We start from the raw sequence: 18,855 nt of genomic DNA, 5'->3' as shown, positions 1-18,855 counted from the left end.
GAAAGAAGTAAAGGTAGACTGGATGAGGGAAGGGTAGGGGACATGTTTCCACTTGGCACCATTGGGATTTTGAAAGAAATTTTATTGAAAACTAAAATAAAAGGAAAATTATAATATTTTAAAAACCATGAAGTTATATGAGCTTAAAGTCAATAAATTTCCAGTCTTACAACAAATCACTCAGCTTTACTCTTTGATGGGTCTGCCAATCATGAAGGTTTGATTCAAAGATATCTGTTCTGGAAGTAAAATCACCACTGCCATATTTTCATGTTAATCAGACACTACCAAACATAGTTGTCAATAAAGAAAAATTCCCACTATTTTTTCAAGGTCTCATTTATAAATCAGAGTTAGCAAGTAGCCCTAAGATATAAGCCTTACAGGAGTCAGGAGTTGAAAGGCAAAACCAAAGCAGGGATACTGCAGGTTTTTCTCAAGTACATGGAATTTTAAAAAACTGTTTGCAACGCCAAGCCACCTTTTCCCAAAAACCACCAAAAATAAATACAAAATAAAAATTATTGTATGTCTCCAATAATGCTAAATTAATTTGATAGTACCAACTCACTCAGAGAGCTATCCATGGTGACTTGATACAAAACCGTTCCCTTTTGTATATGATTTGTCTGAAAATAGTGTGGTGGCACATACTAAAATTGGAAAGATACAGAGAAGATTCGCAAGGCCCCTGTGCAAGGATGGCATACAAATTTGAGAAGCATTCCAGATTTTTGATCCATGGGGAAAATATCAATAACATAACTTTGGAATGAGAGTTGACTGTAATATTGCAATATTTTTGTATCAGTGGCAACAAGGGTACTAATCAATAAGGGTCAACAATAAGGGGTATAATAGCGTAAGGAATTTTTTTTGCCGGAGTACTGAAAATGTTCTAAAATTGATTGAGGTTATGAAACACCACTCTGTGATGAAACTGAGAGCCCTGAGTGTCCACTTTGGATGGATTGTACAAGGCTTGGGGTCATATAACGTAGCCTGTGGTGTTTGATGGATTGTGGTTAACATTACAAATACAAAAACATTCTCACATAATCTTATAACGAATGCAGAACTAATACATGTATAACTAATACTTGAATAACTAATACATGGTGTTAATAATAGGATGGTTTATGGGAAAAACACACCTAATGTAAGCGATAAACTATAGTTAGTAGTAATATTTGGATGTTCTTTTATCAATCATAACAAATATTCCACAACAATGCAAGGCTTTGGTGGTGGGGAGGTGTACGAGAATCCTGTCTATTATGCATGATTCTTATGTAAACGCACAATTATTTTAATGATTAAAAAAAAAGTGACAGGTCACTTAGGAGAAAATCTAAAATAATATTGAGAATGGAAGGTACAAAGGGAAATTTGGAAGTACTAAGGGAAATCAGCTACATCATTTTTAACTGACGACTTGACCACCTTAAAAGTTAGGTTTCTATCTACCTGGATTTGAATGTAAAGTAAATATCTTTTGGTCTCAGAGAGGCTCAGTACTAGAGTATATATAATTACAACAGTGCGGTCTTAAAGAATGTAGATAAGACTCTGTTCATTTCCACTTCTCTAGTCATTAGGGTTGGGCTTACAGCTTGGCTCCCCCTAGGCCATTTTCCTACCGTGTGGGTGAACTAATGGGCTTGCTGAACTAATACTTCACAGGACAGTGCTGAAGGTGCCAAAGGCCACGAGCACCAAAGTTTTAAGTTAAATTGTTGCAAGGACCATGCCAAAATGTCTGGATCCCAAATTTGGAAACCTGATTCTTGATTTTATAAAACTGAGGAAAGTCCCTAACAGGAAAAGAGCAGGTTGAGATTGCTGGCCACTTGGCGAGTCCCTATTCTTACACACAGTTTTAAGACTAACTTTCTTCCATTTTTCTATTGCTCATTAAACACCATGATCCTTCTGTATTTATGAACCAAATTTCCAAAGTTAAGAAGTCATGGTCATATCTGAGGACTGAAGCCCTCCTACCTATTTCTCTCACCTGAAGGCCACGAACGTGACTGGAATGATTCAGGACTACAATCAGTTATTTCTAATGGCAAATTTTAAGTTTGCTGTAAATGAAATCAAAACATCTGCTCTGCATCAATACTCCTGACAAATGTATTTTAGGGAGATAGGAGAATCAATAAAAATAGATCTAAAAAGAAAGAAGACACAAGAAAACACTTAATAATGAGTTGGCAGAAGCAGGAATACAGTGAAGTTTGATAACAAGCTATAGACTGGTTCCTCCCTATAATTTCATGGAAATAACTGCAGCAGCCAGCCAGTAGAGGGCGATGCTTTACAAATACTTGGATCCAAGAAAAATAATTGTTGTCTTGTGTCCTGTCTTCTGTGGTGCTAAGGTCCAGTCAGGCACCAAGCCCAACACTCAGAATCCAAGTCTCTGATCCTTTTCCCAGTGAAATGTGAGAAATGCATGCAACTCTTTCAGATAATTCCTCAGTTGTGTTTAAAACTTGAACGGCTTCTCCTCCTTTTATTAAAGTCCATGTAGTAAGCTGGGGCCTGGGCCAGCTTCGTCCTGAAGGCCATTGTTCAAGCACTGGGAAACCAGATTCTCTTAAAGGCAAACTGTGAAAGAATCAGTAGCTCCACAGTGAGAAAGCACAGAATAAAGATCTATAAAGACGTGCGAGTTATTAAGCACAAAATTAATTACTATTTTTGAAATCTCAGAAATGTGGATTAATTTCTAAAATTGTTGAAATTAAAATAGAAAAATCCAAAACCTAAAACCGTGATAAAATTTCACTACACACTTATTAGCACAATGAAGAAAAACATACAAAAAATCCTTGGCCATACCAAAAGCTATTCAGGATACAGAGCAACTGGAACTTGCAAACTTTGCTCAAGGGAATGCAAAATGGTACAACCATTCTGTAAAACAGTTTAGAATTTCTTACAAAGCTAAACATTCCCTTATCATATGACCAAGCAATCCTACTCCTAATACTTAGGCTCACCCAAAAGCTTCAAGCAAATGTTCATAACCTTTATTCATAATGGCCCAAATTGGAAACAAATCCAAATATCCTTTAGCTGGTGAATGGGTAAACAGACTGATGTATTCATGCAACAGAATTCTAATCAGCAAGACAAAAGAACAAACAATTGATACATGCAACAATATGAATGAATCTCAAACACAATATGCTAAATAATTGTTTGTCAACCTCAGCACTATTGATATTTTGGACTGGAAAATTCTTTGTTGTGACAGCTGTCCTGTGCAAAGTAGGATATTTAACAGCACCCCTTACCGCTACCCATCAGCTGCTAGTTCCATTCCCCACCCTTCCAGCTGTAACAACTAATGACTGCAGCTTGGCTAGCTCTCTTCCTGAACTCCAAAATGAAGACCAGTCCAATCTGTCATTGTAAATGTAATTTCTAGATGTAATTTGCACCTTGATATTAGAAAGCACCAAATATCCAGATAAAATTTATTTAAATGTAGAAAAACCCATTTGATTGGTATAAGACTTTTAAAAGATGGCAAAACAGGTAGAATTAGACAAGATACAATGATTTCACATAAATTAATATCTTGCACTAAATTGGTAAACTGAAGAAGTAGGGTTTGTTGACTCCTGTTTAAGGAAGGACAAAAGATATTAAGAAGAATAAGATCTGCTAGCAGTTTCCTTCCTTGGTGTTAAAATTGCAAATAAGAAAAACCTACTTTGGGACTCTTCCATCATAATTATGCATTTAGTAATCAGAATCAGAATCAATATGGATATCACCCTAATACCAAAGCTAGAGAAAGATACTGTGAAAAAAAATTTACAGACTCTTTTCCCTAATAAATATAGATGCAAAATACTTGCTAATTGAACAACACATTAAAGGAATTATTCATCATAATCAATGGGGTTTTATACCAAGCATGCAAGCATGATTCAACACAAGAAAATCAATCAGTATAATAAGTTACATTAATAAATCAAAGGAGAAAATTACATGAGCATCTCAATAGTTGCAGAAAAGGCATCTAACAAAATACAGCATCCTTTCTTGATAAAAATATTCCAAGACAGGAATTTATAAAAATATTATCAAAGGTAGGAATTAAAGGAAACTTTCCCAACCTGATAAAGACCACATATGAAAAATCCACAGCTGACATTGTACTCAGTGGTGAAAGACTGAAGGCTTTTTTATTGAGATAGGGAGCAAGAAAAGGATGCCCATTGTCATCACTGTTTTACAATATAGTTCTAGAGGTTCTAGCTAGAGCAATCAGGCAAGAAAAAGAAATAAAAGGCATCCAAATGGAAAGGAAGAAGTAAAACTTTCACTACTTGCTGATGATATGATCCTATACCTAGAAAGTCTTGAAAAATCTACACCAAAGCTACTAGAGCTAATTGCAGTAATGTTTCTATACACTAGTAATAAACAATCTGAAGTGGAAGTCAGGAAAAAGCTAAATTACAGGAGTGATTAAAACAATCAAATATTTAGGAATAAACTTAAAGAACATAAAGCACTTATATTCAGGAACTACAATGCATTGTTAATGAAATTTTAAAGGACCTAAATAAGTGGAAGAAAATTCTGTGTTCATGGATGAGGAGAAGACTAAATAACATTTAAGATGTCAATTCTACAAAATTGATGTACAGATTCAATGCAATACTGATAAAAACTCCAACAATCTTTCTTAAAGAAATAGAAAAACCAATTATCAAATTTATTTGGAAGGGTAGGGGTCCCAAATAGCCAGAAATATCTTTAAAAGGAAGAATAAAGTTGGAGGACACTCACATCTAGTTACAGCATTAAAAACAGCATGGTAATGGAATAAAGATACATATAGGCCACTGGAACCAAACTGTGGTTCAGAAACAGACCCTCACATCTATGCTCAAGTGATTTTTGAAAGGCTGTCAAGCCTACACAACTGTGGCAGAACAGTCTAGTCAACAAATCGTGGAGAACTGGATATTCAAAAGAAAGAGTACTCCTAGCTCACATCTTATGAAAAAATTAACTCAAAATAGACTAAAGACTTAAATATAAAAGCTAGAAACATAAAACTCCTAGAAGAAAATATGAGAAACATCCTCAGGACCTGGTGGTAGGTGGTGATTTCTTAAACCTTACAATGAAAGCATGAGCATGAAAGAAAAATAGAAAAATGGGACCTTCTCAAAATTGAACAGTTTTGTGCTTCAAAGGATGTTGTCAAGAAGGTGACAAGGTAGCCCATTAAATGGGAGAAAATATTTGGAAACCACATATCTAGTAAGGGTTTGAATTCAATGCCATACAACTCAAAATTAAAAGAGCAAGTAGAGAATGGAAGTGGCTCAAGCCATTGGGCACCTCCCTCCTAGATGGGAGGTCCTGGGTTCAGTTCCTAGTGCTTCCTAAAAAGATCAGCACACATGAACAGACAAAGAGAGTAGACAGTGATAGCAAGACAGTGATGAGGTGGAGGGGTGGGGTGGGGAATAAAAAATTAAAATAAATGTTAAAAAAAAAAAGAGCAAGCAACCCAATAAAAAAAAAATGGGCAAAAGACTTAAATAGCTATTTCTCCAAAGAGGAAATACAAGTGGCTAAAAACCACAGCGAAAAAATATTTAATATCACTAGCTACTAGGGAAATGCAAATCCAAACTACAGTGAGATAGCATCTCATACCATAAAATGTTCATTATTTAGAAAACAGAAAACAATAAATGCTAGAGAGGATATGGTGGGAATATAGAATGGTGTAGCCTCTGTGGAACACAGTTTGATGGTTCCTCAGAAAGCTAATTATAGAACTGTCGTATGATCCAGCAGTCCCACTACTAAGAATATATCCAAAAGAACTGAAAACAGTAATGCAAACAGACATTTGCAAACCAATGTTCATAGTGGTATTATTCACAATTGGCAAAAGATGGAAACAATCCAAATGTCTATGAACTGATAAATAGATAAACAAAGTGTGGTATATACATACTGTAGCAATTTGATATTATTAATGAATTCCAAAAAGAAATATGGGATTATGTTTGTAAACTGGTCTTTTCCTCGGGCATATGAGATTATATTGAATTAAGACGTTTACTTGGTTAAGTAATCAGTAGGGCATAGAGTACCCACCTGTAGCAGTTTGATATAGCTATGAATTTCAAAAATATATATTGGATTATGTCTGTAATCTGGTCTGTACCTGGGCGTTGGAGCCCCAGGAAGTAAGCTCACAGAGAAAAGAGAAGACAGCCCCAGGAAGAGAGGAACCCTGAGCCCAGGAAGAAGCAAGCCCTGGGAAGAAAGGAACCTTGAACCAAGAGAGAAATAAGACCCTGGAAGGGAGGAACTCAGGAAGCCTGAAACCTCGCAGCCATTGGCAGCTATCTTGCTCCAACATGTGAAAATAGACTTCAGTGAAGGAAGTAACTTATGCTTTATCACCTAGTATCAATAAGTTCCTACCCCAAATAAATACCATTTGTAAAAACTAACTAATTTCTGGTATTTTGCATCAGCATCCCCTTGACTGACTAATACCTGGAATACTATGCTGTTTCAAGAAGAAATGAAATTGGGACCCATATGATAACATGGATGAAACTTGAGGACATTAAACTGAGTGAAATTAGCCAGATAAAAAAGGACAAATATTGAAAGGTCTCACGAAAATGAACTAAATGTGAAGAATAAACACAGGGAGTTAAAACCTTACTAGGAGATAGGATGAGGGTGGAGAAGAGTACTGATGCTTAATGCATGTAGAAGTTTTAATGAGTTTGAATATAAAAGTGTGGAAATGGATAGAGTTGATGGTAACGCATTATAGTAAGTATAACTAACACAGCTGGTTTATTAATGGGATTGTGCCTAAAAGGGGTAATTTAGGGACTTAATTGTCAATTGAAAGAAAGCTAGAGAATATACTAGGAACTGAATAGCACAGTGAACTTGGAGGTAGATGAGGATTGTGGTTAATAGGTTAGTAGTACAAATACAAGAATGTTCTTCTATGAACTAGAACACATATACGTCACTAATACAAGGTAGTAAGAATATGTTGATGCATGGGAAAAATACAATTAATGTAATTTATGGACTATCCTTAGCAGCAATATTGTAATAGTCTTGCATCAATGTCAAAGAAGGTTTTATATCAATGGTAAGAGTCAGTAATAAGGGGGTATAGGACTTTTTCCTTTGGACTAAAGAAAACATTAAAAAATTTACTGAGATGATGATGGCACAATTCTGTAATGAAAGTGAGAGCCACTGAGTTTACACTTTGGATAGAAACAGCCATGACATATATAACAATGAACTATGTGGTGGAATATGTGCTGTGGTTAACAGTGAAAATATGAGTGCTTTTCTCTCATGAACTCTAACAAATGCACAATAGTAATACATGGTGTTAATAATAGGGGGTATATAGAAAAAATGTACCAAGTGTAAGCTATGGACCATAGTTAGTGGGGATAGTCTGATGATGTTCTTTCATAATCTGTAACAAATGTTCCACAGCAATGCAAGGTTTTGGGGTGACATATGGAAATTCTGCACATTATGCACAATTGTTTCACAAGCTCACAAATTCTCTAATAAAAATATATATTTAAAAAAATCAATATGGGAATATTTAAAGGGGATGTGCCATAGCTGGGATCTTTCAAACGATTATATAAATAAAGTGCTGTGGTTATCTTTGGAATACTGTGTATTTGGACAAGAAGGGTTTAATAGCCATTTACAAATAAAATCACAGACATTTCTTTTTTTTAAAGTTTATTTCCTTACTATCATAAGTAGTCTTTCAACATTTGGTAAAAGAAAGATTTCTTCAGGACAGAAGCAGTTTAAAATCTCTCCCAAATGGGTTTCTTTAGCCATTTTTGTTGAGTTATTTATTTTTCAGGAACTTAATTGAAGAACTGAAATTCAAGTGCTGTCATCAAGCATTTGTAAGCCTCAATCTCCTGCTCTGTGAAATAGAGATAATGCCACTTACACTGTCTGGTGTCAAATGAGATGATGTATTCAAGCGACTCTTTTCTTTTTTTTTTTAGTTAAATGAATTGTGGGTTTATAGAACAATATGCATAAAATACAGGATTCCTATATACCACCCTATTATCAATACCTTCCTTTAAAAATATGGAACACTTTACAAATTTGGTTATTATTCTTGCGTAGGGGCCAGGCTAATCTTTTCTGTATTGTTCCAATTTTAGTATGTGTGCCGCCAAAAGAAGCACAAGTGACTCTTAAAAACTGCAAAATACTGTAAAAATACTAATCTAAAACAAGGAATTATTTATACAGGCAGTAAATATTATGTTCATTATATAGTTCTTGAAATTCTAAATCACTTCCAATTATGGTGTCCATATTTTTACATAATCTTTAAACTTGTTTAAAAATCTTTTTAACAAAATGGAAATCTTTGTTTTGAGGATTATAAGAATCAGACATTTTTATAATGGTAAAAGCAGAATATAATTTGGAACAGGTTATTAAATATCATGACTGCAGACAGCACAGATCCTCTCAGCTCCCTAAATCGATCCCAAATATCAATATGAAGATCTAAAATTTACATAGAATGGGGGTTAGTGGTTATTCCTAAATTCTACATAAACTGTGGTTTCCCCTCTGAGATAGTCCATTGACTGAGCAATTTTAAGTATTTATAATAAATGATATCAAATTTACATCTAAAAATTTTAACCCTTAAAAAAAGCAACTTTAAAGATTTGAGAAAAGTTAACAGAATTTATTTTTATGACACAGTTTCCCAGGAACTTAATCCTAATTGAATGATATTTGGTAAACTACTTCCATAGTAAACCAACACTCACCTTCCAGCAGTAACAGCCTTTGTGGCTCCAGTTTTGTGTAATGGGTTATATTTAAACTATCCAGGGAAATACTGAAAATGCCATTCAAGAACTTCCTGGAAGCTATTTCCAGGATCCAGTTGATGTTACATGGGAAGGAAAGTATCAATAATGTCTTCCTGGAAAATTTGATGGCTGCTTTTCCCATGAGTAGCTAAAATTCTGCCCCTGAATGATCTGCATTAACATCAGAAACCCTAGGATTTCGGAATACAAAGAGAGAAAGAAGAGAGAAATTAATATTGCTCAATTTTAAAAACATATTTTACCTTATATGTATATTTTCCTCTAGAATTCTAGTGCTTTCTTTTAGCATTCTGGGGCCAAGGACCAATAAATTACCTAGAAAATTTTATTCACAATTGAGCTACTGAAGCTCCTCTTCTTTTGTACCTCAGTGGTAATGGCAAGAATTTCCAGGTAGAAAATCCAAACCTGTAAAGCTGAATTGAATTTTACCTCTTCCATAGGGCTTTGTCACTGCCTTCTTTGAACAACTGGTAATTCTACGTTGGGCTAAGAGGCTTCGAGTCTGCTTGACTTCACCCAGATGTACCACTTAAAATATAAATGGGTATGTACAAGACACAAAGATATTTAAGGAAAAAAAAGCTATACCTTAGATTTGCACACATAAACCAATAGGACTCATAGTTCAAACTTTATTCTAGAAATTTCTTAGGAAACCATGACAGACAGTACAATTCACTCCAATAGTTCTTTGCATAAATTAAAGAACACTTTCCAGAAATTTTTAAGGTCATAAATTCAAGAGATGGAAGTTACATTAAGTCCTATCTTCAGGGATAGATGGTTATAGTTTAATAATTTTCAGTTGCCTTTATATCTCACAGGCTCCATTAAATAATTCTGACAAATACTTTTAAAAAATAAGATATTGGTATTTGTAGTAAATTGGAATTAAGGTTAATACTCCATCTACAACGTTAGGGGAGATATTAAATTCTGTGCCAAGAGTTTCATAACTACTATAAAGTGTTCTTCTAGAATATAGAGTGTTTCTCTCACATTTTAAATTCTTTCTTCCTTTCTATCTTTTTTTTCTTTTTTTCTTTCTCCTTCTTCTTTTCTCTTTCTTCCCTTTCCTTCTTCGTTCCTCTTTTTTTGTATTAAGCTTTAAAAGGCATTTGGACTTTTGAAGCTATGACTACTAGATAAAAGTCAGAGTAGGCTCTGTGCTCTTTCTACCTTGACAGTTGAATCCCAAATGTCATGAACTAGAACTCAGTTTACTTGGATAATGGAAATTCTAGATCTCTTCATCCTGACCTCCAAACCCATACTTCTTCATAAAATGCACTTCATAACACATGCACACTGTCATCTGCCCAATGATAGAGGTCTGTTCTTTATCCTCTTTGTTCTAGTCTCTTTAGTGCTTTAAGAAGTCAGCCTTTTAAGATAAAGTCTTTGAATGGAGCACCAAGTTCTCTGGCTAACATATATCATTATTTTAACATTTTTGGCAATCTACTTATATAACCCCAAGAAACTACCTTTGTTTAACAAATGTACCCCACTAATAAAGGATGATGTTCATGTGGGAAGCTGGGAGGGGGAGGGAGCGGGGCATATGGAAATCCCTTATATTTTTTATAAAACATTTATGTAATTTAAAGCTTCTTTAAAAATGAAACTAATTAATTATAAGAAAAAAAAAAGAAACTACCTTCATGCATGTGTTGATGTTAGTTTTTCAGGACTATAATGTCATTTCCAGTCTAGGTTCTACTCTCAGCTCTGGTTCAATCCTTGTAAAAGAGTCTCCCCACCAATTTCACTCTTATATTATGAGGAAGACTTGGAATTGTGGTTTCAGTGCTAGTCTCTGAATGTTTGCAGGTTCCAAGGATCTGCAAATAATTAGTTGACAGCCCTGGAATGCAGAATTAGATCTGTCATTAGCATTAGTGTTGAGGGAAAAGGAAGGTTAGCAGAGGTATCAAGGAATTCACTCGGGCAAAGACCCTGGAGTCTCTCTACCGTATCTGTATTAGCATTCCATATGCGATATTAAAAAGTGGGGCTGAATTACCCTAAAGTCATTCCAGAGATGTAGAGGTTTAACTAAATGTTTATTAATCTGGTATTTCTTCACAAATGTGTTTGCGTCACCACAGAGCATTTGTGTAACTCAGAGATAAGCAATATCAGGAGATGGTTCTTATTTGTAAGAACAAGTTCTTTTTCATCTTTTATGCTACTCTGACAAAAACTGAAGTTAATGTTCCTGTCTCTGATTCCTTATTCTGTAAGATCTCTGACTTATTTCCATGATATGTCAAACCCATTTTACAGCTTTTATGTGAATGCTCCTGCATATGCAGCAAAGGACTAGAAATCTAGTTTTGCTGAAAAAAAGGAAAAAAGGCCTTGAAACACTATTTATTAATTTGGAGGCCATATTCACATAACTTTTCTTCGGGTTATTCTTAGTTCTCTCTCACAATAAAAAGGGATCAGATAAGTAATGAAAACTTGATTCCTTAGTCTTTGGTAAGCTAAACAGCTAAACACAGCATCAGATTTTTTTTAGGTTCATTTTGCTAAACAAAATCCTTACTTTAAAAAATATACATGAAATGCTATGATGACTGAAACACCTAAACTAGGAATTTGAAAAACTCAGAAGCAAATTAGTTCCTTCACCTGGTATCACTTGAATGATACTATATTTAAAAGACGTTTTAGAGTAGATTAACACTGAAATTTTTTGCCTATTTTAGAGATTCCAAAATCCCAGTAAAAGTAACCTGATAAATATCAACATATAAGTACTTTGCTTTAAATGACTTCATACTATACTCATAAATTCTTATGTTTACCAATAAAGTACATTAGCATTAGGTTGACTTATTATTTCAGTAACCATGTTTCTGCAAAATGAAAGACAGAAGCTCAAGGTGATTAAAATGAATCTGACCCAAAAAATGAAAGTTTTCTATTTTTATTTTACAGACTATATAGGTATAGATACTAGTCAACACTTAGACTATTTGGAACTAATATTTTTCAGTCAGGTAATAAATACTTTTCACTAGAAAAGCCTCTCTCTGCCTATTCATAGACTGTAAGTAGGTATATTTATCCCCATTGATATAATTTCACCTTCAGAATCCATGCTGAAGAGGACATGCAAGTATACACTTTTAGAATAGGTAAGTATAAATATAATATAGGTTATCTCAAGGACTTAAGTTAAAGACCTTAACAGCTTTTACAGTAATGTTGGCCCAAAGGAAAATATGTATTGTCAATCACCAAACAGTGAGATTGACAGACCATGTGTGTTTTTCAACCACTTCCAATACTAACTTTTACTTACTTCCAATTTAAAATTCAACTGATTTTTATAATCCTCAGTGAAAGCAATAAATTAAGTAAATCAATATTTTCATAATTGTCATTATAATATTTAATTCTATTAAATATATAAATTTATATGTTTACTATGAGAAAAGACATGACATTGTAATTACAAAAAAATATATTGTATTTTTGGTAAGTATAGCCATTCTTAATAACCCAGTTAGTTTGCATTAATTCTTAGGACCCCTTTCATTCCTAAAAGTTTTCAAGGACTACAAAGATAAATTTTAGAAATTATCTCTGACTCATACCTGCTTGCAAGAACCAATTCTCCTTTTTTTTTCCCCAACTCTACATTCAGTGTTGATAAAACTGGCTGTGGTAGGAGTATTTACAAAACATAAATCAACAAATCTACATATCAGAACTTTTTTATTTGGAAAGCCAGTTTCCCAGCACATCACTTTATTATTTGATATTTATCACATTAGAAATTAAAATTGAGAAATGTTTTAAAACATGTATTTATTAATTCTTTTAAAAACAATAAACTCATTATTTGTTCACTTGAAAAATACATTTTTAATTTTCAGAAAACCTATATTTTCTAAAACAAACACAAATTTATTGAGAATATTGGTACTGGTTTACATTTTCATAAATCTCTTTAATATCTGATTTAATAGAAGAGAGCTGTATTACATATCAGTATTTGCATTCAATTTGTTGTCATATATTGTCTTGGTTAAATTAATATAAAATCTGGCATCATACAGATGTATAGTTGAATAAAAGTAAGTATTTTAACAGCCTTTTCAGATTAACTGTGGATTTTTCTTTCATATTATACTAAAATGAACACTAAAAGTGTTCATTTCTAAAAGGTTAGTTACAATGAGGAATCTGAAACCATATCAATAAGCATCATACTTTAAGATTAAAATTCATCTAGTTAAATCTAGTTTAAAAATCCATAGCTCTATCTTTCACTCCAGATTAATCTTTTATGCATGCATGTTTTTGTAATAGCGTGTGTTGGTCATTTGGAAAATACTAGTACACTGAGTTGGGCAAATATTCCATATATTGAACTATTTCATTATGAAATATTTTAAAAATCACATTTGTTAATGTCACCACTCATTTCATTAGGAAAGTATCTATTGGGAGGCTGTCAAGCCCATAATAGATCCAAAAATTCCAATATTCCCTTGAAAGCTCACATTTTATCATTGGCTCGAATACTGTCAGTTGTTTTCTTTCAAGTGACATATTCACTTCGTATATTTTTAAGAAAAATGTCCGCCAAAATTCCAAACATATCAGGTGTTTTTTGAAGGAAAAATGATATACCATGAAAAAAGTGACTAGTTCAGTTTGTAGCTCAAACCATCCTACAAGTCCTTTTCCTCAAAATAACCATCATAGCCAGTAGGCAGGGAGTGGTCCTCTATGCACACTTCACATTTCAACATGCAGAATAATAAAAACGATTTGTATTTAAGGGTCTAGATTTAATGAAATAATATTCACTGCTTTATCATGGACATTCTTCAATGACATTGGCTCTTTTTTTCTTTTTTTAACTCTAAGTGTGTGGTGGTTGAAAATACAGTGACTAGTAATGCAGTCTGGTGTCCCTGCTGTGATTCATGTTAAGGCACTAGGAGTTCTGTCTGCCATTCCTTTTGTACCATCTGTGCAAATTTCAACCAGTGAAAAGGGCAAAGAGCAATTCTGTATTATTATGAAAATAATTTTGACCTTGCAGACCCTAAAAAGGTCTCAGGGACACCCAAGTGTTCATGGGTCATTCTTTGAGACTTGGCTATAGGCTAATCAAAGAAAGATCTGGCAATCCTAAAAAGAATTTTTTAAAAACCTAACTATTTATAATCGAATATTTGTCTTTAGAATAAGTCAGATACAGACATTACTTAATTATAAACTCCGTTTTCTCTTTGGTTCAGCCATAGCTCCATTAAGGTTCAGTGTCATTGGAAAGCAGACATGGCTCAACCGATAGAGCATCTGCCTACCATATGGAAGGTCCACAGCTCTATATCCTGGGCCTCCTGACCCATGTGGTAAGCTGGCCCACATGCAGCGCTGTCACACGCAAGGAGTGCTGTGCCACGCAGGGGCTCCCCCACATAGGGGAGCCCCACACGTAAGAAGAGCACCCTGAAAGGAGAGCCCCGCCCCCCTCCGTGAAAAAACCACAGCCCTCCCAGGAGTGACACCACATACATGGAGAGCTGATGTAGCAAGATGAAGCAACAAAAAAGAGATGTAGTTTCTCAGTGCTGCCTGATAATACAAGTGGATGCAGAAGAACACACAGTGAATGGACACAGACAGCAGACAACAGGAGGAAAGGGGAGAGAAATAAATAAAAAATAAATCTTAACCAAAAAAAAGGTTCAACGTCATTGTCAGCTGCCCAATAACTTCTGGATGAGAGAGGGCAATCTGATGTTTTTAGATCCTTGCTACACAAAGTGCCCTTGAATCAGATGTGCATTGGCCAGTGCTTCTTAAAAATATGATGTGCATGAGTCACGTAGGGATCTCGTAAAAACGTCGATTCTCATTCAGCAGATGTGGATAGGGTCTGAAATGCTGCATTTTCAAAAGCTCCTGGGTGATGTCATGATACTGGACCAAAGACTATAATCTGTGAGTAACTGAGTTTTAAACTATCACTAATCACTTTCAAAGCAGTTTATTGAAAGTTGTCTGAAAAGGGAAAAATAGTTGAAGATCTTGTTTTCTTTAAAAGTGTGTAGCAAATCATTACTTAAAAGAAAGGGGTGGGTGTCGTTAAGTAACCTAATACATAGGCAACTCTTTGGCAAAATTTTCTACTCTTCAGGAAAGACACATACTTTTACCTCTACCAGAGAGAACTTATTTAATTGGCATTGCAAAATTAAAAAGGATATGAAAGGAAGGAAGGGAGGGAGGGAGAAGGGAAGGAAAGAAGAGAGGTTGGAAGGGAGGAAGGAAGGATCTATAAATAAACTAAAGCTAAATAAATGCAATACAACATAATTGCAATATATGTAATAAATGCAATATAACTGTAATGTAACACTATGTAGCCATTAAAGTAAATACAATAGATGTATACATGGGAAGCTATCCACAATTTTTAGCATAAAAAAAGCAAGATGAGGAGCAATATGTTTAGTAAATCACAATTTTTGGTCAAAAAACAAACAGTAAAAACCAGATATGTACATATTGAGAGGAAGAGAGAAAATATAGAAATATTTTAAGTCTAGAAATGGTATGCAAACAATTATAACCTCAATATAAGGAACTTGAATGAGTGGAATTGGAAAAGAGAAACTTTCAACTTTCACTTCATATACTTTGCAATGAGAAAATGAAATGTAGTATTTCTCATACTTATAGGTCTCTATTATTACACTGTAAGTACTAAATATAGCTAAATAATTGTCCAAACTATATATATATATATATATATCTTTTAAAGATTTGTTTAGTTTATTTCTCTCCCCTTCACCCCACCCCCTGTTTGTCTGTTCTCTATTTGCTGCATCTTCTTTGTCCGCTTCTGTTGTCAGCGGCACGAGAATCGAGAATCTGTGTTTCTTTTTGTTGCATCATCTTGTTGTGTCTGCTCTCCGTGTGGGCGGCTCCATTCCTGGGCAGGCTGCACTTTCTTTCACTCTAGGCTGCTCTCCTTGCGTGTGGGGCTCCCCTACACGGGCAGACAACCCTGAGTGGCAGGGCACTCCTTGCGTGGATCAGCACTGCACATGGGCCAGCTCCACATGGGTTAAGGAGGCCCAGGGTTTGAACCCCGGACCTCCCATGTGGTAGACGGACTCCCTAACCACTGGGCCAAGTCCACTTCCCTGTCCAAACTATATTAATGGAAACAACATGATATCATGACTTTGAATCAGAGAGCTCTAGGTTCAAATCACAAAATTTGCTCTCTAAATCCTTGGACAAAATGCTTAATTTCACTAAGCCTCTGTTTGTTCATCTATCAAAAAGGGTTAATATCAATCTCATAGGGTTGTTGTCAGGAGTAAACACTTAATAAGCAAATTAAGATTTTATTTCAGTCATTTTTATATCACTGAGTCCTGGCATGTTGTAAGCAATCAAGAAATAATTATTAATTATATCCAGTTAATAATTCGTTTAATAACTATTTACTGATTGCTTACAACACATCAAGACTGTGTGATACCAAGGTGGCTAAAACACTGTTTGTCATTATAGAAAGCACAGATGAATGAGTAACAATGTTTCAAATATCTCCATTCAACTTCTGATCACATGCCATCAGACATGCCAACAAGAAATTCCCACCTTAACTCTTGACATCCTGCATGGATGAGGGTGACAATTTTCTCATAAATTTATATAAATTTCCAGCCCAAGGACTAATTCTCAACAAGCTTAAAATGAACTGCAGCAATTCCTGAACTGGCCTATCTAACATATAAATGAAATTGAATCACTCCCTCTGAATAACCCTTGAAAATTTCAACTGTAGGTGGACAATTTCTTTTGTTACTATTGACTTCAATCTACGGTATGGAAAATAAATCCTATGACATAACTTCTCATTTTATTTTTCTTTCTTTTTTGCAATATCCCTAATTCATTTTTAGCTGCCACAAGTGTTACTGCAGTGATGATTGCAAGTCTGAGTTTCTTCAGTATGAGAAATACTTAAAACTTACTTCTCTTGGTTTCCTCTTATCTCCCTAGTCCTTCTTGTCTTCTTTGCAGGTTCCTCCTAAAGTAGGAGCGCTGTGGACCTCCTCTTTTCTCTGTCCCCACTCACGCCCTTGGAGATCTCTTTCATCCAGCCTCTTAGATTTAACCTCCATGGGTAAAGTGTAACTCACAGAATTATATCTCCATCCCAGACCTCTTTTCTATTCAGCTTCTCTCTTTTAAAATCTAATACCCAAACGTAATTCCTCATCATGATCCCAACACTTTCTCCACCTGTCATCTTTCCTACTTAGTTATTGGAAACACCATCTTTCCAGTATCTCAAGATAAATTTTCTCATATGTCGTATCCACAGTCAGTATTCTGTTGGCTCTACCTTCAAAATAAAGCCAGAATTTTTTCTAATACCTTGTTAACTTCCACTGCCTAGTTCAAGGCACCATCTTCTCTCACCTGGATTACTGTAATAATTGATCAAGCCATTCTTTGGCTCAGAACCTTGCCATGGTTTACTGTTTCATTCAGAGTAAAAGCCAAAACCTTATAATTGTTCATGAACTAGATGTCTTTCCACCAGACTTACCTCTTTGACTTCCTCTCCTCTCTCTCTCTCTCCTACATCCCCTGTATACACTGCTCTCTTATTTCTCAACATATAGGTACATTCCTGCCTCGTGGCCTTTCCACTGGCTGTTTCCTCTGCTTGGACCACTCTTCTGGACAATAGCTGAACTGCTCACTCCTTTACTTCCTTCATGTCTTTACTTAAATGTCTCCTTCTCAACAAAATTTGCCCTAACCATCATATTTAAATGACGATCTTCTCCTCATCTTAATTCTCCTTATCCTCTCTTTTTTATATAGCACTTACCATATCATTTTTATTGTTTACCCACTCTCTCTCTGCAAGAATGTGAGTTTCAGAGATGTGGGAGCAGGGGGCAGGGATCTTTGTAAATTTTGTTCACGAATGTATCTCGAGCATCTAGAACAGTACTTGACAGAGGATAGGTGATCAATAATAATTGCTGAGTAAATGAATGATTGAAGATGAATGATGCCAGTCGACATTAGCACCAAGTAATATAAATCAACAGTGGGACTGATCTGTAAAAGATGATAGAAGTAAATTTCAAAGACACAAGAGGCTTTATTTATTTTTTATGATTTATTTATTTATTTATTTCTCTCCCCTTTCCTCGCCTCCCCTCCCCTCCCGCCCGCGCAGTTGTCTGTTCTCTGTGTCTATTTCCTGCGTAGTCTTCTTTGTCTGCTTCTGTTGTTGTCAGTGGCAGGGGAATCTGTGTTTCTTTTCATTGTGTCATCTTGTGTCAGCTCTCCAGGTAGGCGGCGCCATTCCTGGGCAGGCTGCACTTTCTTTCGCGCTGGGCGGCTCTCCTTATGGGGCGCACTCCTTGCGCGTGAGGCTCCCCTATGCAGGGACACCCCTGCGTGGCAGAGCACTCCTTCTGCACATCAGCACTGCACATGGGCCAGCTCCACACGGGTCAAGGAGGCCCAGGGTTTGAACCGCGGACCTCCCATGTGGTAGACGGATGCTCTAACCATGAGCCAAGTCCGCTTCCCTACATAAGAGGCTTTAAAGCTCACCCAATCCAACCCCTTCCCTTTAAACAATTCAGAAAACAACCAGAGTAATAAAAAGATTTATCTGAGAGCATAAGGCTAGTTCACAGCAAAAAAGAAAGAAAATCAGAGTCTTTTAGGTTAGTGGTTTTCCCCAATTCTTCCCTGATTCTTCTGCTTTGGAAATGCTGTAGCTAGACTTCTTGAGGCTCTGTAGGACAACCACAATCACATCTAAATGGAGTTTATCTTACTGACACTGTCCCCCAAGTAATATTAACCAGGGCCTAGAGAAATA

General features: G+C 35.4%; 2 non-coding genes and 1 pseudogene across 2 annotated transcripts; 2 read left to right on the top strand and 1 right to left on the bottom strand.

Moving 5' to 3' along the window:
* Positions 1 to 18,855, top strand: part of LOC101424386 (transmembrane protein 126A pseudogene) — a 48,136-nt pseudogene that overhangs the window by 20,436 nt on the left and 8,845 nt on the right.
* LOC111762404 (U6 spliceosomal RNA) lies at positions 628 to 736 on the top strand. The gene has a single exon (XR_002795520.1). It is a non-coding gene; the product is annotated as a U6 spliceosomal RNA (small nuclear RNA).
* On the bottom strand, positions 8,164 to 8,270 carry LOC111762406 (U6 spliceosomal RNA). Its single transcript, XR_002795521.1, has one exon. It is a non-coding gene; the product is annotated as a U6 spliceosomal RNA (small nuclear RNA).

This window comes from Dasypus novemcinctus, chromosome 1 (genome assembly GCF_030445035.2).
Source record: "Dasypus novemcinctus isolate mDasNov1 chromosome 1, mDasNov1.1.hap2, whole genome shotgun sequence".
In the NCBI taxonomy this organism is placed as follows: Eukaryota; Metazoa; Chordata; class Mammalia; order Cingulata; family Dasypodidae; genus Dasypus; species Dasypus novemcinctus.
Note: the sequence above shows the minus strand (reverse complement) of the source record. Positions and strands in the feature narration are given on the sequence as shown.